The sequence below is a fragment of the Prionailurus bengalensis genome, chromosome D2 (genome assembly GCF_016509475.1).
Source record: "Prionailurus bengalensis isolate Pbe53 chromosome D2, Fcat_Pben_1.1_paternal_pri, whole genome shotgun sequence".
NCBI classification, from domain to species: domain Eukaryota; kingdom Metazoa; phylum Chordata; class Mammalia; order Carnivora; family Felidae; genus Prionailurus; species Prionailurus bengalensis.
This window is the reverse complement of record NC_057351.1, coordinates 4,464,831-4,492,692: the sequence shown is the minus strand read 5'-3', so window position 1 is coordinate 4,492,692 and position 27,862 is coordinate 4,464,831. Positions and strand designations below refer to the sequence as shown.

The following is a 27,862-nucleotide window of genomic DNA, read 5'->3' as shown; positions in this document are numbered from 1 at the left end:
GTGGCCCGGGAGCCACCACTTCCTGGTCTGCCCACGTCCTGCACGGTTCTGAGGGAAGACTTAAGACTTGCTTTCTCTGTCTTTGGGTTTTCAGCTCTTCCTAGTTTTCAATTCCGTACTTCCACATTCAGTGTTTAAAACTACAGTAAGGAAAGGAAACATACTCTCCCTGTGACAAGCTCTTGGAGTTGTGCATCCGTCTTCTGATTTTCAGAGCTCTGAGACGTTCAGGGCTAGCCTTTCCTGTGCCTCTCACTCTGATTCATCTATGTTTCCTGGTGAATATCTAACGTTGTTAGAAATGCTTCAGCTGTTCGATTCACTTTCTCATTCTCCTTCCTTGTTTGAGTTCTTCCGTGTTAAATGATGTGGATTTTCCTCCTTGAATAGAATTGGCTTTGTCCTACAGACCATAATGGTTAGTGTTTTCATTGTTTGTACTTTCCACATCTTGTGCAGAATTTTATTTGGTGGCTCACTGGATCTACAGGCTATTTACATCTCTGAATTTCCCAGGCAGTCGTTGCTTTTACTTCAGATTTTGTTACTTCTTTCTAATTTTTTTAAAAAGGGGGATTGTAGAAAATGATCCCCAGTGCAGTATTTTATCTTTCAAAGCAATTTGAGGATCTCTTTGTAGTTCAAAATGGTGAATTCTGAGGAACGCGCCATGGTTGTCCGATATTAAAAATTTGTTCAGCCTTTGTAATAACAATACTCTGCTGGTCTACATCCTCAAGAATTAAACTGCCGTAATGGATTATCTGCTGCTCAGCAGAGCACTAAGTGTGACATAATTAAGAATAGCTTTGTCCTTCCTTCATTCAAATGTGCCCTCAAAGATCACTTCCACAAACATGCACAGGCATGAAAGATTATGGCCAGGCCCTGTTTCATGCACTGGGGCCACTTGAGGGGGAGAAAAGAGTGGTTCCAAGGTGGGTTTGTGCCCCATTTGTGGGCAGTGGAAAGAGGGGCTTTCTGGACTGAGAGAACATTGTGCATAATGGATTCAATAGGCCTCTGTGAGCCACGTATGGAGAAGCTTAAGTGAGGAAAGAAAGAGCCCAGGGCAGAGTCGAGCTCTTCATTGCTTTGGGACTACCTGCCTGACCCTCAGAAGGCATGGTCTGCCCCGGTGGCCTGGTGCAGGTTTGGTTCCAGATGGAACCCAGAGCAGACTTCTCCATGGGGTGGTGTGGTCCAACTGGCCGTGGTGGCCCTGGTCACCTCTGTGTCAGACTGGGCCACTGTGGGGGAGCTTCATCCTGCTGGGGATGTGTGCCTTTGCCAAGCTCAGGAGACGCTGGAGCATTTCCTGCCAGAAGCCCCTGATAGTATGAGCTCAAGTCTCACTGTCCCTGGCTATCAGTGGGAGATGCTAGATCATGCTGCAATAGTTCAAGTATTCACAGTTCTCGAGCTTTTAGGCAGAATTGTACGGTCATTCAAAGAAAGGCTTTCTGCAGAGGGAGATGAGGGACCTGCTGGGAGCAGTTCTGCACGAGCCGTAGTAAAACGTGACACTCTTAACAAGTCTCATCCTAGGTTTGGAGGAAGATGGAAACTCAAGAGGAGCTGATGACCTGGATGTGTCCAAACCTGCGAGAAGGAACGTCGTATGCATTATGGTAAGGCACAGGGCAAGGGAAAGACCTCCATGTTCAGACCAAGAGCAGCCTGTGTCTGAGACAGCAAGAAGGATTCAGCCTCCACACCAAGAAGAGAAAGCTGTTGAACATGAGCGCGAGAAGCTAATACATCCTCAAAACATCTTCCAGCAGCTGAAAAGAGACTCAAGGTCCCCACCATGATCTCCATGGCCTGTGTGAAGTGTCAGACATTATCTCTGTAGGAAGATTGGCTTAGGATCAAAGAAATGGCAGTTTCCCTGGAAGGTGGGGACATGGATGAGAATAGGGAATTAGGGGAACCATGGAATGGAGAGCATGTTGAGGACCAGGAAATGGGATTCAGGAGGAAACCAAGTATGCTGCACCATCAAGCGTGCATTTAAACATTCGGGTTAGAGAGAAAAAGCAGTGCCACGGCAATATTGCCAAAGAAGGGAAGAAGAGAGCCCACCTGACAGGTCATCACACAGGTGCCCTGACCCAAGAAGCCTCCATGGAAAGGGAGGATCAATATTTTGAGGAAAAAGGAAATGAAGTGAATGAACTACATCACCAAAGAGAAATGGAGCATCTGGGGGTATTACCTGTCAAGGCAGACTTGACCTTAGCAGGAGGTGGGAAGTTCTGAAGCCGGTGGCCTAATAAGTCTTGAGACTGAACAGGTGGACACCTACCAAAAGCAATTCCAAGGTCTTGAATTACAGCTGGAGAGAAACATTTCTTCTCATCTGTGGCAGATTCTGATCCTGGAAGGAAGAGCTCCTGATGTCTGGTGGAGAGCTGGGAAGGCTGAACAAAATTCATCGTCACCAGACAAGAGGCGAAGACTTGAGACAAAGAAGAAGTGGAAGAGTGATTCAACTCCAGCTTCTGGAAGTGGATTCTCGTGTAATTGGTGACACCAGTGGAGCATTTGGTGAGAACAATTGCTTCCCTGCTCTCTGTGCATGGGATGCCACTTCCTTTGAGATGGGACTTGACTTAACTACCTCTTTCACCATCTCCTTCATTTTGTTCTCCTCCTCTCTTCCCCAATGAGAGGTCTTCCGTGAGTCTCCATGGGAAGTGTCCTCTTCCCCAGCCTCATTCAGGAAGGCTGCGTGCACCCACATAAATCACCTTCTCCCCAAAGCCCAGTTGTCCTCTTTTTCATCTGCAGTGGTCTTTCGTTCTTCTTTCCTGGACGCTGCCACCCAGAAAATGGACATGTATCACCTCTTGGCTTCATTCAGTCTCCATGCAACATTAGCAGTCAAAATCCTGAAACATCACAATAATCATTTCTTATTTTATCTTCAGAATATCTTTGACTTCTCCATACACTTATTTTTAGGGTAGAAATCTCTTTTTATGCAAGTGGATTTACTTTCGTCTTGCATCTTGATAGTAGTATACATTTTGGGATAGATTTGGAAAACTGAGATTATGTTATCTCATTGTATGATCCTCTCTAGACAATATAAGTAGTGGTTTTTTTATTTGAAGAGTTAGCCTACTGTTCTTTCAACAATGTGGTATTATCTATGAGCAGTTTAGCCCACAAAGAAATTTGAAATAGGAGGGTATTTTCTCTGTCAACGTTTCTATCATCAGCATTATAAGACAAAGGTGTAAACTCCTTCATGATCTCAATAAATTATGCTCAAATTAAAGATTGACATGTGGGTAGACTGAAGAGGGAAGCCAATGAAGTAGCGAGTATGTAGGACTGGACCCATATCTATGCTCTGTGCCTGTGTGAGCCTCTGGAAGAGGCCAGGCTAGTGTAGACATCCAGTGAAGATGGGAGCGGGTCAGTCTATAACTCCTCACCTTTGCCCCACATCTCTAGGGCACCTGGGCCACTGTGGCCCTCAAAATAGTCATCTAGATGATGGGTGTATCCCAATGTCACTCTCTTCACAATGCGATCTGTAGGCTTACATGTTGGTGTCCCTGGTAGCATCTTGTGCCAAGTACTGGGGTGTCTGGGAGTAGGGTGTATGGAATAGCTCTGACCAGCAGCTAGTTTGACACAAGATCAAACATGTCTCCAGGTTTGGCAAGTAGGGAAGGTCATGAAGGGTGCAAGGATGGAGCCTCAGGTATTTAGGCAAAGAGTTTTTGTCTGAGACAAGGCAAGTCCCACCATGTAGAACAGGCTAGTCTTTGCTCATCTGGATCCTGGTCCAGAGACGCAACCGTTTTGAGCAAAGCGTCTGTTGGTTCTCAAGGGATTCATGCCTCAGATACTTGATATCGGTGTGATCAAGGTATGTAATGGGGATCTAGAACCTATAGGTCATCTGACTGTCACTGTGTCTCAGGTTCTCCACCTTACATGGGTCCAACATTTAGAACTTGCTACCAGTGGTCCTGAAGATTCCACTAGGAGTCAAGGGTCCCCTGGAAACCAGCACATATCCAGAAGTGGGCAGTAGTCCATATTGACTTCCCTAAGGATGCACCTCTGAGCCAGGCACCAGGCAAAAAAGAATGGGAAAGCACTAGGGTATTCCCAGAAAACAGAAGCAGCATGAGGGCTACACACTGTGCCTGTCAAGCCATCAACTTAGTGAAACAGAAGATTTTGGTGGGGGCAGGGATTGTGGGGGTCCCAGACTTGGGGGCCCAGCATCAACTGGATCTTATACCAACACACTGCAGATACTGTGTCTCTGCCTGACAGTCCACCATTAGAGAGTGTCCCTTCAGCACAGATTCTCAGGAACAGCACCAGCTGGAGGCAGATTGTTCTGGTTCCTTCCTAACCCCATGCCTGAGGTAGTCATACTTTGTTCTGGTTCCTATATTTGTTTATATCACCTGCTCTGATCTGGTTGTTTCTTCCTCGAAGGCAGAGAGACCCATCTCTGGGCAGGTCACGGGCCTTCTGTGGCTACCTCCTTATGTAGATGACCAGTGAGAGGGGGGTAAAAGCTTAGCCAGTCACCCTAAGGCCTGGGATGTGGTCACAAGGGTCATGAGGGTTATTAGAAGCCAGGCTGTGCTGCGTGCCCTGTGGACGGGTAGATGACTGGACTCCACATGTCCTGTTGGGGATAAGTTCTATCTCATTGCCCTTTAGCTTCAAGGAGGGGCCAGGAGAAGGTAATGGTTCAGCATCACCACCAGAGAAATCAGCGTGTAGGGCTTCACCCCTGTCTCAGCCACTGTCCAGACGCGACTGGCTTCCCAGACAATTCCCTCACTTTGAGAAGTCTCCCCTGTTGTGCGAAATCAATGATGGTTTTGTCTGAAAATGACCAGCAGAGGGCAGCATACACCAGGTGCTTCAATTTTTCTCTTTTCACTTTTTTTTCAATATATTCAAAAAACATTGGCTCTTGGCACTATGCGTACAGGCTGTGCACATGATGGGGGTCATGGCGAGCCAGGCCTCCCTGGCCTCTCTCATGGGTCTGCTCTTTCAAACTCAGCCTTCATGTCTGTCTGTCTGTGGGCTAAATCCTAGAAATGCATAAAAAGGAGGGTTCTTCTTTCTCCTAGGATGAGATCTGAGCCCCTGTTTCTTTTGGACAAGTGTGAGGACCTCCCTGGATTACCAAGGGCAAGTACGAAGGACACAAGGTTTTGTGGGATACCTCCCAGGATGGCCCCACTGGGCTCCTCACCATCTCTGTCTGCAAAGTTTGCCAACCAAGACCAGAGGTGGGGGTGGGGGGAGTGGGAGTGGAATTTAAATCCTTATGAAGGAGAAGTCGAGTCTTTTCAACAGAGATTGCTGAAACTTCTCAGTATCTCAGAAGAGATATAATCAATCCTGACCTCTGCCACACAGTCATGTAAAATTAACTCAATTTTATGACTGAATATAAAAGCTACGTCAATAAGCTTTCTACAAAAAACAGGAGCATATCCTCATGAAATTGGAGCAGGCTAAAAGTCTTGGTAGGATATTAAAACCAAAAACAAAGATAAAAAGAAATGGGTGCACTACCTTTCACTGAAAATGAAAACTCTCCTCAACAGAAGGCACCAGTGGAGAAAATGAGATGAGAGAAACATTGTTAGAAAATATCCATAAAATGGGGCGCCTCCGGGGCTCAGTCAGTTGAGCATCTGACTTCAGCTCAGGCCGTGATCTTACAGTTAGTGGGTTCGAGCCCCGCCTTGGGCTCTGTGCTGACAGCTCAGAGCCCAGAGCCTGCTTCAGATTCTGTGTCTCCCTCTCTGTCTGCCCTTCCCCTGTACCCACTCTGTCTCTCTCTGTCTCTCAGAAATAAATTAAAATTTTTTTAAAAAATTAGAAAAAAGAAAATATTCATAAAATTCATCTGAGAAATGGCTTATTCTAAAATATATAAAACTTATTGCAGGGGCACCTGGGTGGCCCCGTTGGTTGAGCATCTGACTCTTGATTTTGGCTCAGGTCGTGATCTCACGGTTATGAGATTTAAACCTGGGTCAGGCACTGCGCTGAGAGCACAGAGCCTGCTTGGGATTCTCTCTTTTCCTCTCTCTCTGCCCCTCCCCTGCTCACTCTGTCTCCAAATAAATAAATATTAAAAATACATATCTTGCAAAGAAATAAAAAAAAAGTAGGCATAAGACTTGAAAGGAAAACGTACAAAGGGAAAAATACAAAAGCTCAGTAAGACAATAAAGTAATTAGCACCATTTCTTATCAGGGAAATAGTCATGAACCACAGTGAGATGATACTCACAACCTCAGGCAAAAAGCTGCAATTAGAATGAACACAGCAGGAATTAGCCCAGACACTGGAAACCAGAACTGCCTTACTCTGCTGGGGAGAAAGCAAGGGGTACCACCACTTTGGAAAATGGTAGGATGACCCTAACATCTTCTGTGACATATGATGACCAAGGGTTGCAGGTGACACTACAGAGCAGTTGGGGTGTCTACCCTATAGACAGTGAGGTCAGCCCATCATGCCCCGTCCTGACCTGTCCTGAGAGCCACAGGAGGGCAAGGTCAGACGTTAAGGGAACAATGCCTCTCCTGTCTCTGAACTCTTTTCCACAAAGGGCCCTCAGCTTGTGTGAGCACAGCTCTTCCTTGAGTAGAGTGGGTTTGCTTGTGTCTCCCCAAAACCTGCCAGCAGCATGTGGCTTTTCCACCATGGCTTAAAGCATCTACAGAGTCCACAGAGTTCATTGCGAGTACATAGATTCATCCAACAACTGTGTCCACATCATTCATTCACTCATTCATTCATTCATTCATTCATCCCATTAGCAGGTACAGGCACATCCCAGATTTTGCAACAATCCTCCTATAGATACCTAGCTCATTATCTGCCACTTCTCTCTTTCAGACTTGATCTTACTAATTGTTTCGTAGAAGGGAGCACAAATAAAGCCACAAGGGTGGTCCCCAGTCCTCCTGGACAGAAAACTTCTCTGAGTGGTGATGCCAGGCTGTGCTTTTCAGCCCTGCACAACCTCCACACTCCAATCTGGGCTGGAGCCCTCTGGCCACAGCCTAGATGGGTGTTTTCTCAGTCTTGCCTCCATGATGAGCTGGGAGTGCAGGGGTCGGAGGGGCAGGTGGCACTGAGAGGCTGGTCTGGAGTCCAGCACGGCTGTTCCCAGCGGCTCATCCCTGCACCTCCCCACACAGATTCTCGGAGCTAGAGATTTGTTTTCCTCTATATCTTTGTTTGTCCATTCTTTCTGATTTTCAGTTTCTACCTTCTCTATGTAAGAGAGAGAAAGAGGGAGATGGCCACTCTGTTTCAGCCCTGGAAGTTGTAATTAAAGTCTTCCAACGTTCTGAAATCTAAAAGATACTGTTTTACTATGTACTATGTTTTGGTCCATTCAGGCTGCTATAACAAAATACCATAGGCTGGGGGGGCTTCTGGACGACAGAAACTTATGTCTCATTGTTCTGGAGTCTGAAAGTCCAAGATCACAGATTCAGTGTTGGGTGAGGGCTTCCTGATTTATACTTCAATTTTCTCTGCTTTTTTCTAATTCTACTGAAATGTAACCACAGAAAATTGGCTCCATTGAAATATTTTATTTAAAAAAAATTGAGAGGGGCGCCTGGGTGGCTAGGTCAGTTGAGCACCCAACTTCAGCTCAGGTCACAATCTCACAGTTTGCAGGTTCGAGCCACACGTCTGGCTCTGTGCTGACAGCTCAGAGCCTGGAGCCTGCTTCGGATTCTCTGTCTCCCTCTCTCTCTCCCCCACTCATGCTCTGTGTGTGTGTGTGTGTGTGTGTCTCTCAAAAATAGATAAATATTTTTAAAAAATTAATTAAATAAATTGAGGATCAGTTTGTTGTCCAAACTAGTAAATTTTGATAAATGTTGCATAGCCACATGATCTTAAACATTTGTTCAACATTTTAAATCACGTGTACTCCACTGTTCTGCATTGCCAGGAGTTTTAAATTCTTAAGGAAACCAGCAACTTAGATTATTTTGTAATACCCCTTAGGGATGACCAGTAGTGGCTTTGCTTCTCCTTTCTTCATTTGGGTGCTCATTCATTGATTCCTTCCATAAACATGCACAGAGCACTGAGCACCTCATCCTAGCTGGGCTTGCCATGGTCGCTGGGGAAACATGGGTGAGGAAGGACAGGGTTTTGTATATGGTTGAGCTCCCCCACCGTGGGCAAGGAAAGAGGAAAGGCAGAAGAAACAGCATGCACAGAGAACGGGGTGGGCATTGGGGAACCTAGAAGAAAAAGTTTAAGTAGAGGAGAAAAAGCCAAGAGCAAAGGAGAGGGCGTGTGAATTCTTTATTATTCTGTTCCTGCCCACCCAGCCCTCCACAGGCACGGTCAGCCTTGGTTCTCTGGTGCAGGTTGGGTTCAGCGAGTAGCTCCATTGAGTGATGGCCATGATGTGTTGTGGTCCAGTCAGCCATGATAGCTGCAGGGGTCCCTCCTGCAGACTGAACCACTAGGCAGGAATCCCATCGAGAGGGGATCTGTAGGGTTGAACAACCCAGGAAATAGCGAAGAGTTTTATGGCAAAAGCACATCATGATGGAAGACCAAGGCTGTCCCTGGATATTGGTGGGAGATGGCAGAGCGTGGTGTGATTGTTCAGCTGGTCAAGATTATCTTGGTTTTATACAGAATTTTCCAAAGAAAAGCTTTTTTTTTTTTAAATAAGGAGGTAAGGAACATGCCAGTAGCAATCCAGTGCTGGACGTAGCAAAATGGAATAAGACGTCGTCGACGTGTCTTATTCTGTAATGGAAATGACATAAACTCCAAAATGCCAGATGACCCGGACTGTTACAAGCCTATAATTAGAGACATCATGTACATGATAGTAAAACACTGGGGAAAGAAAATCCTCAGATGTTCAGATGAAAAAGAACCTGTACGATACCGCAGTTAAGATCCTGACGTTGCAGGAACCAGCAATCCATTAAAACACAAACAGAAGAAGCTAGAACACATTTAGAAGTACTGTGGGCAACTGAAAGGATTCTTCATCTCCGTGCCGATGTCTCTGGCCATGCGGAGAGTCAGGTGTTGTCTCTGCAGGACCACTGGCTCAAGAACCAAGAATTAGCAGGTTTCTGAGAGAAGAGGACGCAAGTGATAATGTGGAGCCGGAGGAGGGACAGCATGTGGATGACCAGGCAAAAGACGGTGGAGGAGAGGAAGGACGCTGCAATGTCAAATAATGGTCTAGAGCAACATCAGTTCTACACCATCAGCACTAAGAGCAGAGCTCACCTGACCGGGTATTGTACAATGTCCAGACCACGGAAGCCTCGATCAGAAGGGCAGTTCGGCGTCTCGTGACGAAGGGAAATGAAGTGACTGAGTTTTTCGAGAGAAAGAAAGGGAGCTTGGCAGGATGGTTTCCTGGCAAGGTGGACCGTGACTTGCAACAAGAGATGAGACGTCCTGAAGCAAAGGACCCCTTGAGCTGTGAAATCTACAGACAGGGATTTCAGGATCTCAAAGGCAAGATGGAAAGAAACATTTATCCTTTGCAGAGACAGCGTCTGTCCCTGGAACCAAAAGCCCAGGGTAAGAGGCTGAGTGAAATATCGTCTCCAGACAGAGGGTCACAGATCTGAGACAGAGACTGATGGAAAGAGCAGTTCAACTCTGGCCTAGTGTACCTGTTGGTCCCAGCGGAGCGTTTGGCAGAGGGAGTTGCATCCCTAATGGCTGTGCATCGGGCGGTGTGTCCTTTGTGATGCAGGGCCCCTGCTCTGCTGACTGTCACATATCCTCCTGTTTCTCCTCCACCCTGTCTTCTTTACCCCAGCCAGAGGTTTCCATGGGTCTAACTAGGGAGTAACTGCAAGAGGAAGTCTCCATCCTGCACCCCTCCCCCACAGGAAGCCCGCGCTGTGCGGCCCCAAGTGGTTCCCCATCAAGATCAGTTCGTTGTCCTAATTTCCACAGGACACCTGCCTCCATCAAGTGGAGTGCTCTATCGCCTAGACTCAGTCATCCCAGGCTACCCTGGCGGTCAAAATCTGGAAACACCCTGAAATCTTTAACTCCCTTGGCTTCTTAATTTTTCTTAAACTATTGTCTTTATCCTACCTATTTAATTGTTGGATAGAAAACTCTTTTCAGCAATGGTTTTACTTTCTCATTTTTCATCGCGATCACAGAATCGTTTTCATGGTAGATTTAGAAAATAGAAATCGTCTAACATCCCCTCTGTGTTGCACTCTTATTTATTTTTTTTTAATTTTTTAATGTTTATTTATTTTTGAGAGAGAGAGAGAGACAGACAGACAGACAGACAGTGTGAATGGGGGAGGTGCAGAGAGGGAGGGAGTCACAGAATCCGAAGCAGCAGCTCAGAGCCGGATGTAGGGTTTGAACTCACAGACCGTGAGATCATGACCTGAGCCGAAGTCAGCCGCCCAACTGACTGAGCCCCCCAGGCACCCCTACGCTCTTTGGAACATAGAAGTATTATTTTATGTGATGAATCAGTCCACTATTCCCTAGACAACGCAGTGTTATGTGTGAGCTTTTTTGCTCAAAGACACATGTGGAAAACAAGGGAACATTCCCTCTGTTAATGTTTCTATTTACCAGCATTATAAGAAAGATGAAAATCCCTTGGTGGTTATCTATTTACTAGCATTATAAGAAAGAGCTGAAAACCCCTTGGTGGTCTTAATAATTTATAGCTGAGTTAAGGAATGGCCAGTCTGGGGGTGCCTGAGTGACTTAGTTGGCTAAGCATCCCAACTTCAATTCAGGTCATGATCTCTTGGCTGGTGGGTTCGGGCCCTGCGTCAGGCTTTGGGCTGACAGCTCCGAGCCTGGAGCCTGCTTCGGATTCTGGGTCTCCCTGTCTCCTTCCGTCCCTCCCCTGCACACACTCTGTCTCTCTTCTTCAAAATAAATAAATAAATAAACAAACAAACAAAAAAGCATAGGCAGTCTGTGATGACTGAGAGGTGAAGGCCGTGTTTGGGGTCTAGTAGGGCTGGGCACATTCTGGTGTCGTGCCCACTGGGCCGGTCAGCGGCTGGGGCTGCAACATACTAGCTGCTCATTAAAAGGGAGGTGGGCTCAGGCTGTGCCTCCTCACCTTCCACCCTCCTCAGCAGCAGGTCTGAGACAGTGAGGCCCTCAGGCCCTGTCTGGATCATGGGCTCTCTCTAGTGTCCCTGCCCCTTCCCAGTCCTGGGTTTGGGCTGCACCTCAGGCCTCGGCTGGGGCCTCACTGCTGAGGGTGGAGCAGGGAAGCATCGTGGCTCACCAGCCCCGCTGACCGGAGATGTGGGTGACCCCGGCAAGAGGGAACCTCGGGGAATGTGGTGGGGGGTCCTCTGTCCGGGGCCCAGGCCACAGGCTGAGCTCGTGTGGGGCCTATTCCACTGCCGCCCTTATGGAGAGAGGACGGCCGGTGCTGGGAGAGAATGTGTGGCAAGCCCTGCCTGGGGCCAGCCGGAGCAGGGGGTGAGCTGGCGCTCTGGGAGCCAAAGGCAGTGAGGTACCTCCCAGTTTATGGCACCGCGCTGGGCCTCGCGTTCCTGATACGCGTGTGGACACAGGGGAAGGTTCCGCGGTGAGCGAAGGGTGCCACCGGGGCACTGTGTCGTGTGAAGGGTTAACAGCGCCCGCCTTCCTCTGTGGCCGAGTTTGCCTTGGGTCGGCGTCCCAGCCCCGTTTGCCTGGCACCCCAGCAGAGGGGGGATGTCAGCGGTGTTCCTGAGCAGCCCTGCGTCAGGGAGAGATGACTCCCGCTGGTGAACTCCCTGTGACCCGGCAGGACGGCCTGGGCCAGAAGTGCCAGTTTGGGAGGCAGAGCTCTGGACTTCCCAAAGTGATGATTCTTCCAACTTCCGTGTCCCGGGTGGAGACCTGGCCATGTTGCCTTTGGAGATGCTGTTGTTGGTTCCTAAGGGCTGGAAGATTGTGCCCTGGCCCTGCTCCTCCCGGGGTGCGTGCTGTCTTCACCCCAAAGCGTTGCTTCCAACGTGCTGGTGCAGAAGCAGGAAGGGAAGCGTCATTATGTTGTGCAGGAACTTTCAACTGGACTGTGCGCCCGCCGTATTTGGCAAGGGGCATCTGTATGTGTGTGCGCGTGTGCGTGCGTGTGCGCGTGTGCACTCAGAATACTCGGCCAGCCCCCTCCCACAAGTGGCCTGTTTGATAACGAGCGGTGGGTGTGTCCTGCTGTCCTTTTCAGGGCCACTCCCCACCTGGGACCCTGGCTGGGGATCACCGGGCAGACAGACCCTCCCCACGAGAACCTTTCCCACCGGGGCCAGGACTGGGGCAAAGCGCACACGCAGGTACAGGGGTTAAGAGAGCCTCGTCGTCCAGAAGGCCACAGCCCAGGCAGCTGGGAGCTGAGTGAGCAGGGAAGGAGTACAGACGGGGGTCCGGGGGCTGTGGGCTCCGGCGTGAGGGCGTCCGTGCCGACGAGCTCAGGACCGCCTCCCTCTGTGGCTCCCGGGCCAGGTGACGGCACAGATCCCGAGAGGAGGGCCTGGTAGACCCGGGGCTGAAAGAGGGGCGTGTTTCTGCGCGGCCAGGGTGGCATCGGGACACGAAAAGCAGGAGCCTCAGGAGGAACGAAATCCTTCAGTCTGCAGCCACTACACAGGGACGGGGGTTTCGTATTCACATGCTTTGCCTTGTGAACTCCATTCTCTGGAGGACTTAAGAAAAGTCACTAGTGTTCAGTTTGTTTGGCGTTTTGTTGTTGTGAAGGTGGGAGTTGGATTTCTAAGCCCTTTACGTGTTGGAGCTGAAATTAGGAGCCAGAATGTATTATTTTTTGTGTAACCCAAATGCTCTCTTTCCTGTAAACGTCGTTTAAAAAGGAGGCGGCAGGCAGAGAGGACAGTCCCTACTTTATGGTCCATCCCCGATGGCAGAGTTCTGTTTGCTGGTCGGGGTCTGACAGCATTGGGCTCCATCCAGCTTCCCTGAGGGGCATGGGGACCAGCACTTCGGCACCTGTGGGTCCCACCAGGCTCCCTCCTACCAGCTGGGAAGGTCTGATTTACTGGGGCAGTAGCCCTGTGGCCCCTGTGGGCACATGTGTTCCCAGCCGGAGCGGGACTCGGTTTTATGGAGTCCCTGAATACATCCACATTCCTCCCAGATGAATGAGAAATGAGTAACTGACTGAGAATTTGCAGACAAAGATTCATAAAGCACTATTCAGCTAACACTTCATCAACTTTATTGTTAGAACCCCGTTTTCTTGCTTTCCCAGACAAATTTTCTCCCTTCCTTGCTTTTTCTCCTTTCCTTCTCTTTCTTCCTTTCTTTCTTTTTCTCCTTCCCTCTTTCTTTTCTTTTCTTCCCCTCCCTTCTCCTCCCCTCCCCTCCCTTTGTCTTTTCTTTTCTTTTTTCCTCTTTTCTTTTCTCTTCTTTTTTCTTCTTTCCTTTCCTTTCCTTTCCTTTCCTCTTCTTTTCTCTTCTCTCCTCTCCTCTCCTCTCCTCTCCTCTCCTCTCCTCTCCTCTCCTCTCCTCTCCTCTCCTCTCCTTTTCTCTTTCTCCTCTTCAGTGGCTATCAGAATGCCCTCATGGACCTGGCCAATTTCTTTTTCACTCACCATGAGAGTGCTCCACTTAGAAAAACCGAAAGCTCTTAAATTGGGCCCATCTATTCTTTTGTACATTCACAATTTGTGAAGATTTCGGTAATCTGAGAAGGAAGTTCTTTGCTGGTTTTGGTCATTGGTTTCTTAGGTTGTTGCTGGGGAGTGTCTCCCTCCCTTTGACAGGATTCTTGTCATTCTTGCACACTTCCCACACGCGAAAACCACCAGATGGGTGCCATCCTGTGCTGCAGGCTGGATGAGCGACTAGAGATAGCACTTGGAAAGAGCACTGGGCCTGAAAATCAGGAAACAGGCTTCTGGTTACCACTCTATCATTTTGGTGATCCTTCCAGAGACATAGCTTCCTGACCTGTGAAATTTGGGGGGTCAAGGAGATTTAGAAAGAGAATTTCTGGGGCACCTGGATGGCTCAGTTGGTTGAGTATCTGACTCTTGATTTCAACTCAGGGCATGATTTCATGGTTCATGGGATTGAGCTCTGCATCAGGCTCTGTGCTTGGGATTTTCTCTCTCTCTACCTCTCCTCCATTCATGTGCATTCTCTTTCTCTCTGTCTCTCTCTGTCTCTCTCTCTCTCTCAAAAAAAAAAAAAAAGAGAGAGAGAGAGAAAACAGAGTTTCCAACACCCACTTAAAAATTTTTAACTATCATTAACATATCTTGCAATTTAAGATAGCATATGCCTCACAATTCTTTATGCCTTGTTTTAGAAAGATAACTTACCCAAGTTATAATAGAACAACATCTACTAACAGTCGAGGATGGTTATTTGTTTTGTTTGTTTGTTTACCTATTTATTTCAACAAATCAAATTTCTAAACAAGATGTCTAAACACACAAGACAACACTGGATAGTCACAATATAATTTCATACAATGAGAGAAAAAAAACCCTCAACATTTCCTTTTCATCTTTTTTCTACGTTTGTGCAAAGAACATGTAAATACATCTGTCTTGTCGCCTACAGTCAGGTATGGGGTTTCTTTCTGGGAAAGAGATTTAATAAAAATCAAACAGAATTCTCTTACTAACACCGTCAAAGAAAACAAGAGGTTAGTCAAATTTCCTACCTTCATGATGTAACTAAATGTTCTCTGGAGATCTGACTCCACTTTTAGTTAAAAGGATATTGAAGGGTAGCAGCACGTTTCACCCAAAATGTGCCCCTTGGGTGTAGTGACCATTTTGAACTGAAGTTACTTAAGTGCCAGAAGCATATTCTGAGCCTCCTTCTTTCCCCCAGAAAGCAGGAAATAGATTTCCATTGAGGGTCCCCCTCCCCCCCCCCCACTCCGCTGCCCTGAGGGTAGAAGGCATCCATATTGTCCTTCTGGGGCCTATCTTACCTCCTTATCGGAGACGGGGAATTCTGGGCCCAGAAGGCTGTATAATCAGATCTTCACTAAATCACTACCTCACTCCCGACTCCCTTGTCTTTTCAATTCTTCACAAACATACTGTTCTTTGTCTAAAAGGTATAAAGCCTGTCTCTTTTGTTCCTTCCTTGAGTCCCATACACAACGTTCAATTTGTTTTACTCCTGTTTATGTTTCCCGTCAATTTAATTAATAATTAAAAGCCCAGCCAAAAAACCCAGAAGGGAAGAAGGGAAAGGTTTTATTCCTGACAGTGTTAGAGTAAACATACTTCCCACACCCTTGTGAAGACCTCTAGCGATAAGTAATTTGTGCTGGAGTGGGAAAAGGATACATTTTTGAAGTGAGACAATAGTTTTGCAACTTGCAGAAAGAATATGGCTTTCAAATTCTTTAAATTATAGTGAAAAATAAATTTTAAAGGGCCAGCTAGGATATTTCCAATAGATTACTACAGCAGCCACCTTCCAGCCATCTGGTAAGATCAATATTCCTTTTGGTGACACTGCATTTTCTTTTCCAATTAATCTGTATTCCCTGATCACACACATGTAAAACTGAATGATTTCCAAATGCCTGATTAAATCATTCCTTGCTTGGCATATCGTCGTGCCAGAAAATTTAGAAATAACATATCTTTATTGTGAGGCATGTGAAAACTGGCAGTATAAAATCCTTTGTGATTCTAAATAAATATCATTGGTGTGTGTTTGTATGCACCTGTGCATTCCCAAATGCATTGTGGTAACCTATTTTCAAAGATTAGAAGAGGGCTAGAGAACGTATCATCACCCTTATTCAAAGGAAAAAATAAAAGAACCCTGTTACAATTCATAGCATTATTTTTTTCAGACTTCCGTAGCGCACACACTGAATGCGTTTTTCAGATTTCTCATGCCCTTAATTCAGGTGATATGGGTCAGCTGAATGGAATAACCAGTGTCTAGCAGCAAAAGCGAGTAAGATAATGTGCTTTCTGGTGCGTACTTACTTCCAAAGCTGCCTGGGAGACTTTCCTCTGGGCCACTCATTTATCCTTTACGGATGAGCAGTACCGTTCATCAGGAGGTTCCTACATGCGCGCCTGTGGGGCTCAGTCCATTAAGTGTCCAAACCTTGGCTGCGGCTCAGGTCATGATCTCAGGTTCAGGAGTTCGAACCCTGCTTGGGGCTCGGTGCTGACAGCCTGCTTGAGATTCTCGCTCTCTCTCTGCTCTTCCCGAACACTCTCTCAAAATGTATAAATAAACCTTTGAAGAAAAAACAGAAGGAGCTTACTGTAAAGAATAAGACTGGCTGAGACCACAATCACTCTGTTGATGAAACACCAGGTTGTTCTACAAAATGACAGAACCTGAATATTTGTATGTAACAAATTAACACTTTTTGCCTCTCAAATAAAATGTTCATTTTTACAAAAATGTTCTAAAATGGACTTGATTTTTTTTACTTTTTTAAGTAAGAAAAATACTTTACTTTTTAAATTAAGAAAACAATTTAATTAATTAATTAAGCTTGTCTATCCCATTGATTTTTTTCATTAACTTGCTTTTGCACCGACAGGAAAACAGCAAAGTTCCGTACATATTATCTACAATATAAAAGATATTTCAGGGGCGCCTGGGTGGCACAGTCGGTTAAGCGTCCGACTTCAGCCAGGTCACGATCTCGCGGTCCGTGAGTTCGAGCCCCGCGTCGGGCTCTGCGCTGATGGCTCGGAGTCTGGAGCCTATTTCCGATTCTGTGTCTCCCTCTCTCTCTGCCCCTCCCCCGTCCATGCTCTGTCTCTCTCTGTCCCAAAAAATAAATAAACGTTGAAAAAAAAATTTGAAAGATATTTCAGGTCATTTCTCGTGTCATATTTTGTCATTACTTCCTCTCACTTATACCCCAACAAGGACTCAGAACTTCTTTATAAATTTTTTTAATGTTTGTTTTTTGAGAGAGAGTGACACAGTGCGAGCGGGGGAGGGGCAGAGAAAGGGACACACAGAATCCGAAGCAGGCTCCAGGCTCTGAGCTGTCAGCACAGCCTGACGCGGGGCTCAAACCCATGAACTGTGAGATCATGATCAGAGCTGAAGTCGGATGCTTAACTGACTGAGCCACCCAGGCGCCCCTGGAATTCTTTATAAAAACATTGTTGTACTTGAAGTTTCAACTCTGGCATGTGACAGCTTGGACGTCATTTTCCCGTTGTTCCAACAGGAAAAACGCTGAATGCACAGAAAATCAACAACTTTTCTGGAACCTGTTAAAGAATTGAACTCACGGGACAAATGGCCACTTCAAAACCTGGGGACAAGTGAATACTGATAAAGACAACTGACATCAGCTTAGCTGGGGCAGAAACCGTAGAAACACTTACATGGTAACTTTGATGATGCTGGAGGCTCAGTGTGGACCACTTTGGGAATGAGAAAGTCCTGAGAGCACAGTTTTAGGAGGGGGACTGTACATTCAGGGCCCTTACCTCCAGGAATCTCACCAAGCACACAGCCAAGAAAAATGACTGTGTCTTTGTCAGCGAGGAGGAGAAAGGAACCTTTTGGAAATATGTGCAATCTGTTCTCTGTAACAAAGACCTACCTCCAGTGAACAGGCTTTGTCACAGCTGTGCCTAGAAGGATCTGGGGGCCCTGCTATTTGTCTGTACCCTCTTGCTCCTCCCATATACATCCTTTCCTTTATTAAAGCCTTAGGTAGGTGGCAGGTATGTTCTGTGCAGTTGTGAAAGTCCATTCAGTGATTGGATCTGTTGAGATGGTTATAAAAAGCAGTGTTTTTCTGGCCTGCCAGTTGGAGGCTCATAGATTCTCGAGATATTCGAACTGGTAAAAACCTTTGCACTGGTAAACGATTCTCATTTGGGAAGAAATAAATGCAATTTTCAGAGCCTTATTAGAACCCGAACCAGAAGCTTCAGGGTAGAGCCTGGGGACTTGTATCTGGAACTCTGATCAGGTGGTTCTGGTGATACTTTGGGAACCCCCTAACCTAAACCCTGAGAGATCCTCAGTCATCCTGAAGCCCCATCCAGGACCCTACATAGCAGGAATGTGTCTTGTCTGCTGGGAAGAAGTAGTCTAATCCACAGCGGGGAGAAAGCACAGTGTAAATAAATAGAAATCAAGGAAACCATTGGGTTAAGCACTTGATACATCCTGGCTTTTAAACTTTTACAGTAAATTGCCTAATAAGCTATAACTGTTTACACATGTTGCAGTCAACCTCTAGATGTATTATTACAAGGATCATCCAAACTAGTAGAAAGTAAAAGCAAGTGTTATACAATGGTCATATCTGGGAACTGGGGGAAGGATTGCGGCTGGCGACAACGGTCACTACACAGTTTTAGAGCCACCGTCACTGTCCCAGGCTTTGCTGCTGTCCGTAGTGGCCCCACAATGGTTTAGGGCTTTTTCTCCCCATCAAGACAGTGAGCCAAGCACTCAGGAGCCACATCTCGGGAGCATTTATCCACCTCTGAGAAGTCAGCCATTTCTAAAATGACCTCTCCTTTTCAGAGATACATTTTATAATAATTATTGATGTGGCTTCTCCTGCCCTCAGCCACAGCCTCTCTTGCTTCTCCCCCCTCCCCAGACTCCCTGGTCCACAGGAACAAACTAAATTGACTTGGAATCAAAGTGCCCTACACCAAACACAATGTATCTGAAACCAATTTCAAAGAAACCATGAAGACTACAAAAAAGTAGCAAACCTGGCAAAGGAAAAAGATTTAGATCTCAAGGACATATTGATGGCAACATTTGTAAACATTTATAACTTACCAAGCAATCTAACGCAAAAGTTTAGAAGACAATATATGTCACATGTTTTTTTCTTTGGTTTAAATTTATTATTTATACTGTACTTTTTTTTTTTTTAACCTACGTGGGTTGGACTCTCTTTTCCAGACTTTTTCTTAGGAAGTGGAAATGCAGGCATATCTCTTGTGACTGAGTGAGATGTGGAATGTCTAGGATTCTAAGACAGAAAATTGTGCTAGTCTCTGTGTACAGAGACAAAGGAAGAGACTATATTAAGGACTAGGATATTATTCTCTGGGGGAAACAATCCCGAGGCAAGACTGAGGAACTAGTCTGTGGGGCTTGGGCAATGAATTTGGGCCATTGGGCTGTAAAAACACGAGTTATACATATTTGTGTTTCAGATTCTGGGGGTACATTGAGAGTCCTGGGAAGGGTGACAATGGCAGTTCATCATAATTCGCTGTAATTACATGTGCCAGGGGGGGGCTGGGCAGGAAGCAGACGGCTCACCAGAAGGTTCACACCCCTGTTTATTGAAGAGCTAGATACAGAGATGTGAGCAGAGTCTGAGAGATGACAAAGCGCCATGAGGCAGGCAACCTCCGGGCCCCAGGAGACAGGAAAGGAAAAAAGCAGAACCGCCTGGTGCCAGACGGCAGGTGGGCAGGATGTGCGAGGGGAGTGACGGTGATGACCCCACCCTGACTTGTCTCCCCTTCGGCTTTCTGATCCTTTCCAGTGTCCCCTATTAGGTGAACCCAGAAGAAGCCAGAGGGCCGGGGAGCAGCCCACATAGGACACAGAGCCAGGCCAGGGAAAAAGAGGGCAACGCCTCGTGCTGGAGAGACTGGTCAGTATAAACAGCATCGGGAAGGTCTAATCGCTGAGCCGTATCGGTCACCTTGAAATTCTTCAAGGCTGTGTTTTCCAGCAACCAGAGCCAAAGGGCTCAGAGTGCAGAAAAATGAAGGGAGTTTGGGAGGAGAGGGAGGAGCTAGGACTTTGCATGCCCTTTCGGCTCCCCATGAACACTGGGATTTTCTGGATGTTGGGAAAGTATGGGATGTGAAAAACCATGTTGGCATCAAACAGAGCTTGAGTTCAAGTCCGATTCTATCCTTTTCTGCCTGTGCCACTTTCACGCAGCTACTTAACTTCTCTGAATGTCAGTTTCCTCCTTGCTAAGTGGAAGTAATTATGCCTGTGCCTTAGGGTTATCGTATTAAATGAGACACACAGACATGCCAAAATGCCTGGCGTATAATAGGCAATCAAAGGATATTATTGCTTCTTTCGTGCCCAAGTAATGGTAGCACTGGAAGGGTCAGGTGTAGACGTCTCCCAAATTCTCGTGATGACCGCGAGTCATTAGCTGTAATTACTTCGTAAAAACCTCTGACAGAGAAAAGTGCAGTACAGTTGGACGGGTCAAGAGAAATCCCTGCTTGTCCCTTTAAACTTTTTTCCTCAAATGTGTTACCCGGTGAATTGTATCTATTCTCATTAACTATTCTGTGGCTCTTTCTCTAGTGGGGGAAAGCGCATCGCTTCAGCTCACAGTGCATTCATATCTTTGAACACAAGATGCATGAGGGGCAGTAGCTATTTCTCACCACTCCCTGGATTTTGAGGGTAAGTTCAGCCTTATCATTTTCCAGCTGAGAAGCCCAAGGTGAGAGATGAAGTGTCTTTGCCATTATCACATGGCTCAGAGATAGGAATGTTCAACCCACTGAGCTATGAGCCAAAGGCATTTTGTAGGGACAGATAATGTTGAAGTGAATCGTATTTATGAAATATGAACTTCAGCACCAAAATACCAAAGTCCTCACTCTTAACCTCTTGTTGAACGTTAAATAAAATGGTTGTAACTGGCCAGACTCTACTATCCTCCAAATCAGAGCAAAAAAATTATCATTTAGAAACCTCACGGGAAATCACATTCCACTGCCTTCGTAATGAGGAGGGGCTCTAAAAACATTCGGTGTCCTGGTGGCCGGATTTAGGGAGCCAGACTGACTCAGAACGTGGCCCACACACATGCATCTAAATATTAATGATTTGATTTATTAGACTCCAAGTTGGCTTTTGAGTGAGTGAGACAGGATGGGTCTGTCCAGTTATTTACAGAAATCTTAGGATTTCCCGTGACTCTCGTGCAGTGCTGAGTTGACCTTGGCTATGGAAAGCAGACTTAATTAGGCCTGACGTGGTCCTCTCCAAACACAGTCCTTCTGCAGCCTGGGAACGCAGGGGCAGAAGTGCTCCCGTTAAGGCGTGTGGCGCTGTCCAGGAGGCACCTGTAGTTGGCCAGCAGTGAGGGTCTCTCTTACAGTCACCCTTGCGCAGGAAGCCCACCCAGGATGTGCTGGCTGAAAGAGACACGGACCCTTTCAAATGTCCACAGGGAACTTGCTTTTACCATATCGACGGTGTGGCCGGGGATGCTTTTTGTGAGTCCTGCTTACTCATTTTGGTGCCGGAGTGCAGTCATCTCGGGCTTCCGCTGCTCCTTCATCAATGCGGAGTATTCCAAGACATGGAAAATCTGGGATCTAAACCCTGACGGAACCCCACGCGGGTTCTGAAGATCTCTGCTTATACGTCTCGGTGTCCAAGAAAACTGACAGAAGAAGCAATGTACTGCGTGTTGTACTCTCACCATCGAGGAGAGAGAGATGTAATGCCAGAACGGATCTCAGTAACGATGGGGTGTCCAGAATCCAGTTCCAAGTGGCACTGAACTCCGTGCCTCAGTGTCCGTGTGGCTTTAAAAACAAATCGTGAGTTTTCGACCACTGCCTCGACCACAGCGAGTCAGAGTCCCCGCAACCTGGGTGTTTGAAGAGCTGCACACGTGGTTCTTCCTCCCTCGGTGAGCTTGGTAGCCGGAATCTGAATCAGTGTGTTAACAACGGCGTGCCGTCCCAGACTCGAGAGCATTCGGGCGGTCCAGACCGCAAACCTTTCTCTCTCTCAGCCTGGCAGCGAATACAGAGGTCTCCCTGGACCTCCCCTGTGTCAGACTCGTGCTCTGAAGTGTAACCGTCCCGTGGAAGGTTAAGTCATTAGCAGACTTTAACTTTATAGATTCCGGTGGTTAGTAGACTATCACAAGCAGGCAGTAAAAGCACTCACTTAAAGCTTTGGTCTCCGTTGGGTTGAGAAGGGTTTTGGATCTTGAATCCTCTCGAGAAATACTGGCCTGAACGTGGTGTGGCTGCAAGTCACAAGTCACCCTAGTGACCAGGCAGCGTGGGAACAGGGGCGGAGGTGTTATCAGGCAGGAGCAGGGCTCTCGTTCAGGGAGGGTCCCCAGACCAGACGGTCTGTTTCTCAGCACTGCCTGGGGGCGGGCCAGTTTGTCTGCTCAGTACGCAGGAGGCCGTTGCAAGGATGTATCACATCCTTCTCCAAAAGGGCGGGGATGGAGAGGCTGAATCTTGTGCTCTTAATGGTGCGTTTAATCCTGGGAAAGTCGTAGAGGAAAAAGTCACATCTTCTCCAAAACACTCACTTCTCTCTACACACAAGTCTTCGGGTTTTATGGAGTTTATGTCTCGGGGAAAGGTCAGAACGTGGAAAGTTCTATCAGTCAGTCGAATGTGTGTGAACCCAGTCTGCTTGATTTTACTTTTCCCTTTGAGTCAATCTATTTTAGTGTCACATGGTACCGTTTAACCTGCCGCTCGATTTAAATGAACTGTGTGTAACAACTAGTCACTTCAGTGGGAAAAAAAATGCATTGAACTTATAATTTGATAGCATGAAGTCCCCAAAACTTTTCTAATTCACTTACCTCTTACTTTTTAAGAATGTGCATTGGCAAGGTAGCCCCAGCTAGCCTCAGTTATTGAAAACTACCCAGGGAAATGACATTTTCCATTTGGGGGAAAGTATCTTATTTATTAACTCAGGATTAGCCAACCACTGCTCTCATTTTTGATTAAGTTTTACCCACATCTTTCCCCCCTGACATCTTTGGTAACACATCCATTGTTATAACCCCAAGGAAAGTAAACACTGAATTCAAGAAATACAATAAACATCAAGGCCAGTGACATTTTGTATTCTGTTTAATCAGTGTCGTAAATACATGCCTCAGAAAATAGTCTCACCCGGCCAGTATTTATATAATTATATACATAATGTTTCCAGTATTTATGGTGATCTTGATCCAGTTCACATATAATGGCTGGATTTCAGAGACATTAAGAAGCAGAAGACCAACAGGAAAACTCTCTCACCAAGAAAGATATTTCTGTGTTTACAGCAGCCTGAATTAAAAAAAAAATTTTTTAATGTTTATTTATTTTTGAGAGAGAGAGAGAGAGAGAGAGAGAGAGAGAGAGAGAGAGAGAGAAATAGAGAAAATGAGCACGGAAGAGGCAGAGAGAGACAGAGACAGAATCTGAAGCAGGCTCCAGGCTCTGAGCTGTCAGCACAGCGCCTGACGTGGGGCTCAAACCCATGAACCGCGAGATCATGACCTCAGTTGAAGGCGGACGCTTAGCCGACTGAGCCACCCAGGCTCCTGAACAGCAGCCTGAATCTTTAAGCTTTGCAGATGACTGCTAGGCAGAGAAAGGATTGGGGTGACCTGACTTCCTCTCCTTCATGAGTACTCTGACTCTAACCTTCTGCTGAGCCATTAAAAAACCTACGTTTCCCAAACTATATTTTCTTATTGCAGGCATTTATGGAGATTGCAATTACTTCCTAGGGGGAACTTTCATAAATATTGCATTGGAAGTTAGTCAAACGTTTATAGCTTTATCTCGGAGATGGAGTCACTGGCAACATGTGAATCTGTTTGCCATTGGTGTTGACTAAGCCCTCCTCAAGGTACCAGGAAGCATTGTATTTTTATTTGTGCTTCTTATTCTGATCTAATGAGAACATTATAAAGAGCCTCACTGAGTCTACAGAAATGGCAACTGTGTTGCTTTAGGAAACTGGCTCATAAATTTATCAGAAAGAGCTGTGTTTATTGGTTTAGGCCTGTTTATTTGTACTAAATGCAAAGATTTGCTTTATTCAAGAAGTAAGCACATTTCAGTCTTATTTTTTAATTGTCATTATGTAATTGGTTGTAGATAAACAAGATAAGGGGAACATTTCTTAGATGTTAGTGGTCAAATGGATAAGGCCTTTGCCTGCGGACTTCATTATAAAAATCCATTGCTTGATGAAAGGCACTTACAAAGACCAGCCTCCTGAAATACCACATGACAAATTTACAGAACTCTATGGTTTGGCGGTAAGTGTGAATGCCTTTGTCTGATGTATCAATAGATCAATTTGTGGAATTTGTAATTAAAATGTCAGTGGAGAGCATGAAATCTGTCCGAAGGTCCAGCTCATCATTCATTATCAGGTAATTGAATCACTACTTGGCATGACTTGAGCTATGGTAATCAGGCCATCAGGCACTTTGGAACAGCAAAATCACTCGCATCATTTGCCTTGGAAGTGGGAAAGGTCAGATTCTATGTAGTGAAGAGTTCTCTCCCTCCGTTTGGTCAGCGCTAAATCATAGCACCGTATGTCCATAGAGCTCATTTGTGTCTAGTTTTTGTGGTGAAATGAGATGTTTCATGTCCTTTTAATTGCCTCATGGATTTCAGTTACTAGTTGCAAACTGATGTCTCAAAATTGGCCCCCAGGTAGTCTACAGGTTTCCAGTCTACAAAGTCATCATTATTTTTAAGTTATTGGTAATTCTCATCCTTAAAACTCAGATTGTTTTTTAAGAGAGAGACAGAGAGAGACAGAGCACGAGTTGGGGAGGGGCAGAGAGAGGGCGAAAGCATCCTAAGCAGGCTCCCTGCCCAGTGCAGAGCCCAATTCAGGGTTTGATCCCATGACGCTGTGATCATGACCTGAGTCAAAATCAAGAGTTGGATGTTTAACCAACTGAGCCACCCAGGCACCCCGAAATTCAGATATTTCTAATAAAACCCATGTTTCTGGCTTCTGTAAAATAACCCAAGCTCTGGCGACACCAGTCCTGTATTTCTATGGACAACAGTTGCTTGGTTTGAGTAGCAGATGCCACGTTTAGACAGACAAGTTCCCTATTCTGCCACATTCTACATCCTTTTCTGATTTTCACCCTAATGAGACTTAGTTGGCATTTATAATCATGTTTGCAGTAGCTTTTGTGATAGTAGGCCTAAAAGGAAAATAAAACATTGCTCAGAAAAGTTGCTCATCAAAAGTGGACAAATGAAAGCCAGAGTGAGAGGGACATATGTTTTTGGAAACGGTCATGGAATTTTCTGGAAATCTGTTTTTCTAGATTCCTTGCATCTACTCATCCATGGGGAAGAAACGTGCACATTCAAAAGCAGCTCCTGGCCACCGTGCTCCATGCTCCAAACCCTGTGTGTGGCTTTTGTGGCAGTGCCACGTCATGGGCCGTCAGGGACGCAGTTATTCTTCCTCATGAGGGAGTGCTGAGGACCACTGACCGCTGTGAACCCTTTTCCCAGCCAGCAGGCTTCGTTTTCCCTTTATGTGATTTTCTGTCATGATAAAGACAGAGTTTTCACCTTGTTGCAGAACAATTAGCACCATGACTTTGTTTCACAAATTACAGAACTAATAGAAATTTGAGCAGGTTTTTTTTTTTTTTCCCTCTCTGCCTTGTTTCATGCTGCTTTACCTATCATCCCTGGGGCCTCAAGGAGCCATATTATGATCATATAGATCCTGGAGCCCGTCGGACTTTGTCTTCTAGCTCAAGTGTTGCTGAAGACTCCGGTGCAGGGAAGGGAGATGGGTGCAGGTGTAATCAGAGAGACAGGCTGTTTCTGTAATTTGTGAGAACTGTCAGATATATAAATATAAATATAAGGTGCAAGAAGATGAGATTAAGATGCTATTTGGGGAAAAAGAAAATCCAGTTAAGGTATCCCCAGTTTCCAAAGGGAATATATATTTCCAGAGAAGGCAAGAAGGCAGTTTTCATTATGCTGTGGCCTTGGCGCCAAACAGAATGCAGAACTCCATTGCACAGAGACATAATCTGCCTGCACCAAGGGCAGGCTTAGGATCTCTTACCAGTGCAGTTTTGAGGGGAGGGAATCACTGGGATTCCCACCCCTGAGTCTCAGATCTCCCTGCTTGAATGGTAAGGGTCTGAGGCAACTCTAGCACCAGCTGCAGCCGCTGTGAGGCTCACTCTTCCCACTGTCTCAGTACAGCGAAATGGTTCTAAAAAGAGAGAAGGCAGCCAATGAAACAGAGACGCCTGGGTTTTTGGCGTGTCTCTGCCTTGCCTCTCAGGATTATGGAAAAGCAGCGTCAGAAGGCAGAATGGATATTTATGCATACAATCTCTAACTCTTTTGAAAGATAGGCACCCAAGGGCAGTAGTCAGATTCATAGAAAAACTCCTCCCCCGTGAAGATGAGCTGAGCACAGGGTCTGCAAAACAACGTACGCGTAGGTAAGCTCGTCACCAATTTTACCCATGTAACGTAGAGCATTCCGTTTATAAATAATAATAAAATATACAATACTTTGGTTATGAATTCTGTATCAGCAGTTGATTCTTCCAGAAACTTTCATTGATTTTTGCCAGACTCCTGTATCCATAGCCAAACTGTGATTGCAACTGATGAATGAGTGTAGTTCCGACATGAATGTTGATTCATATTTTCATTCACATTAACACCTAAGATGGGAATAAAACAGGGATGTATGTCAGATCTTCACTCATTTGTCAATGAAGCGAATGACTTTGCTAAATACTATCAGAATGTAATTTTTGAACACTATAAGACTAAATCATCAATTTTTGTCCTAGTCACAATATAACAGCTACAGACACATTTTTGACTCTAACCTGCATTATTAACTTCTTTTCCATCACTTTGTTAGATGTAAACAATAAGCACAATGATAAATCAAGCTTTGAGTTACTTCATTTGATGATTTCCACACTGTAAATACCATCTCCGAGGCTGATGTCAAGCTCCAAGGTAACATCATTGACAACATGCAGCTACGAAGAGGTCACAGTGGCACACTGTTTTATAGTATTTCTACCTACGGATACAGTTAGAAGTAATTAACCACAAAAGCATAGATACTAGTAAAATGTAGTCACCTAATTGTGAAGTGAACAGTTTTGAGTATTTTTTACCTTCAGTTTCAATGAAATTAATTTGTAAGCTTATATAATTACAATTTTAGTAACAGCTAAATAACAACCAGCTTACAGTATTCCTGAAAATTAAGCGATCAGCTCCTGTCAGTTAGCAGAAGTTGCTTCCTGCCCACCACTGGATGAGAGAAACCCAAGAGAGCATCACAGACCCTTGACCCCACTTTCACGGACCACTGGTTCAATTTCTATCTGTGTACCTGTTATAGATGAGGTGGGCTGGTCAGTTCCTAAAAGCTTTCATGAATATCTTTGATCTTCTCGTGGAAGCTTTTTTAAGACGGAGCCTAAAGCCACTCTATACTCCAAGATGCCACTCATTTTTAGGTGAGTCAAAGTAACATTCTTGCTAAGAAAACGGGCTGGATTCAGATCTGCCAACTTCTAGTTGTGCTGATCTTTGGGAAGCTATTTGTTTTCTCTGAACTTTGGTTTCCTTATCTGCATTATTTTAGTGCCTGCAGTAGGGTTCCAGTGAGGCATAAAAGACAGCCTGGGTGATACTGCTCAGCACAGAGCCTCGTACACACTCAGTACTTGCTCAATGGTAGATCTGCTTCCTCTTCTTGTTCCCCTTCTTCAAACCCAGCTCCCAAACTGCATCGTGTAATACATGCACCAAAAAACAGCATAGCCAACGTGTTAGTGGTGACAACAGAGGTTAGTTCACTTAATCCTTAGCGTAACATCGTAAAGTTAGGTACTCTCCGTATATTAATTTTACGGGTGGGGAAACTGAGGGCAGAAGTGGTAAATAACTTCTAAAACTCACAGAGCTAAAAAATAAAATGGAAGCATGGCTCTTTTCTGATTTTGTAACCCAGTCTTAAAAACTGGTTTATCAAGATATGACATGAAATACCCTAAGTTGGGAAATTTATGAAACATAAAAGATAAATTCC

The 27,862-nt window shown here is 45.7% G+C and overlaps 2 long non-coding RNA genes across 2 annotated transcripts in view; both read left to right on the top strand.

Annotated features, from left to right (window-relative positions):
• LOC122492654 overlaps positions 1 to 22,898 on the top strand; it is a 123,286-nt gene extending 100,388 nt beyond the window's left edge. The window contains exons 4-6 of the long non-coding RNA XR_006299725.1: positions 17,220 to 17,382; positions 19,540 to 19,637; positions 20,318 to 22,898. This is a non-coding gene — a long non-coding RNA (uncharacterized LOC122492654). The remainder of the gene's footprint in view (positions 1 to 17,219; positions 17,383 to 19,539; positions 19,638 to 20,317) is intronic.
• Positions 22,899 to 23,322: 424 nt separating this feature from the next.
• LOC122493501 lies at positions 23,323 to 26,704 on the top strand. The gene is made up of 2 exons (XR_006299899.1): positions 23,323 to 24,047; positions 25,089 to 26,704. It is a non-coding gene; the product is annotated as an uncharacterized LOC122493501 (long non-coding RNA).
• The last annotated feature ends 1,158 nt before the right edge of the window (positions 26,705 to 27,862 follow it).